This window comes from Callospermophilus lateralis, chromosome X (genome assembly GCF_048772815.1).
Source record: "Callospermophilus lateralis isolate mCalLat2 chromosome X, mCalLat2.hap1, whole genome shotgun sequence".
NCBI lineage: Eukaryota > Metazoa > Chordata > Mammalia > Rodentia > Sciuridae > Callospermophilus > Callospermophilus lateralis.
In genome coordinates this window covers 36,038,616-36,040,972 of record NC_135325.1, presented here as the reverse complement: position 1 = coordinate 36,040,972, position 2,357 = coordinate 36,038,616, and positions in this window count along the sequence as shown.

Genomic DNA, 2,357 nt, shown 5'->3' with positions numbered 1-2,357 from the left:
TGGGTTATTTGATTTTTGGGTGTCAAAATTATTGATTTCTTTATATACCCTAGAGATTAGTGCTAGTTCTTGAAACACTGGTCAGAGCAATTATACAGATTAAAGAAATTAAAGGGATATGGATAGGAAAAGAAGAACTCAAATTAGCACCATTTGCTGATATATGATTCTATACCTAGAAGACCTCCAAAATTCCACCAGATCACTTCAGGTTTTTTAAGCAAGGGAGTAATATCATCTTTCAATGACTGCTCCAGCTGCTATGTGGAGAATGGCTTGTAAAAAGGGATGGAGGAGAATCAAGGAAAATAGTGCAGAATGTACTGTAGGAACCAGGAGTAGTGGCACACACCTGTTATTCCAGTGGCTTGGAGGCCGAGGCAGGAGGAATGTGAGTTCAAAGCCAGCCTCAGTGACTTAGCAAGGCCCTGTCTCCAAATTAAAAAATAAATAAAAATAAAAAGGCTGGGAATGTGGCTCACTGGTTAAGTGTTCCCAGTTTAATCCCTGGTTAAAAATAAATAAATAAATAAATAAATAAAAATAAAAACAATGTATTGCAGGAATTCTGGTTCTGGTTAAGCTAGAGAGAACAAGATTCACCCTATCTGCCCCACTCAATATAACTATAAAACCAGGACAGACTACATGAGGTCTCTGAGAGGTAAACAGCTACAAAACAAAAGGAAAGGACAAAAGAAGAAGAATTACCATTGCATCATCAGTAAATATACTTTTATTTTTTATATTGAATTCTATTGCTTTATTTTACCATTTTCCCCCTTTAGCATTCTTCAGTCTGAGCTCAACATACCCCAGACACAGACTAGGTGCTATAGTTAAGAGAGCGCAGAAGAAGTCATCTGGTACTAACTTGAGGAAGGACAACTCTTAATGCTCAGAGAGAGTGTAAGACACTCCTTTTTTTTCTCCTTTCCCTTTCTCATTTTTGCATGCCCCAGACCTGAAGAAATTCTATGGGAAAAATGGAGAAATCTCAATAACCAAAATTCAGAGGAAAAGAATCCATCCTGTCCACTTGATGGAGCTGCAGTTTCAAGAGGGAAGAGTAAGACTTTGTTAACTTGTTCTTTCTGCCCTTCTCTCCTGGGTCAGGGGATGGGCCCAAGCACAATAGTGAATGACAGAGAATGACAGACCAAAGTAACTAGAGTACTGAGTATCTGGAAGGAGGGAAAGAAAACAACCAACACCCAGGGGAGGAGAAGCACCCAGAAAGGTTGCAAAGAGGAATTCTGGGAACACTACTCTTAAATGGGTTTTTTTTAATGCTGTTGTTTGTTTTTAATGAGGGCACTCAAGCTATACATGAATGGCTCTGATCCTCAACATGCCAAATATTTTGAGAATGAAAGCAACTGATAGACCACTTCCTAGGTCCCAGAGTAGCCACTGAGTGGGACATTTAGAGGTCAGATTTGAGTAGCACTGCAAAGTTTTGTGGAAATTTCATTGACATTGGATCCATAAGGCACAGAAAGTGAGTTGGAACATGGGGCCAGATTTAATCAGGCTGATTTCCTACTATAACAAAACATCAATATTCTCCAAAGAGTTTCAAAGAGACCCAGAGTTTCATGACATAATTTTCAAAATGATAATAAAAATTCAAAAATTACTGGACACATTAGAAACCATGGAAATTCCAAGTACCAAAGGAAATAGACATGAAAACAAGGATCACACAGATGTTTGAATTATCTGACAAATACTGCTAATATAAAAAATGCTCCAATAAGCAATATTGAGCATTCTTGCAACAAATGTTAAAAAAAAGTTTTCAGTGTTTAGGGTGGACTTTCAGGTGGCCTTAATGATCTCCACCTCGTCTTATTCATGCTTTTTTTTAAAGTGTCTCAATTTTTGGTTAATCTTCCTTATTATGATTTTTTTTAGTTGTAGATGGACACAATACCTTTATTTTATTTATTGATATTTATGTGGTGCTGAGGATTGAACTGAGTGCCTCACACAGCTAGGCAAGTGCTCTGCCACTGAGCTACAACCATAGCCCCTTATTCAAGCTTTTTGTATAATATCCTTCCCTTAAATGTGGGAAAAGCTCATGACTTTCTTCTAATTAGTAGAATATGTTGAAAATTAATGGAATGTCACTCCCACGATTATGCTATACAGAAAAGGTGATAGGATATACTTCCAAGATGATACTACCTATGCAAGTCCTATGTTGCTAGAAGACTTGCTTTCTTGCTTACTGGCTTTGAAGAATCAACTTTACACCTTGTTAGAGAGCCTATGGAGAAGGTGGTGTGGAACTTCAGGCATCCTCTAGGAGCTGAGCACATCCTCTAACTGTCAACCAGTCAGAATCTGGG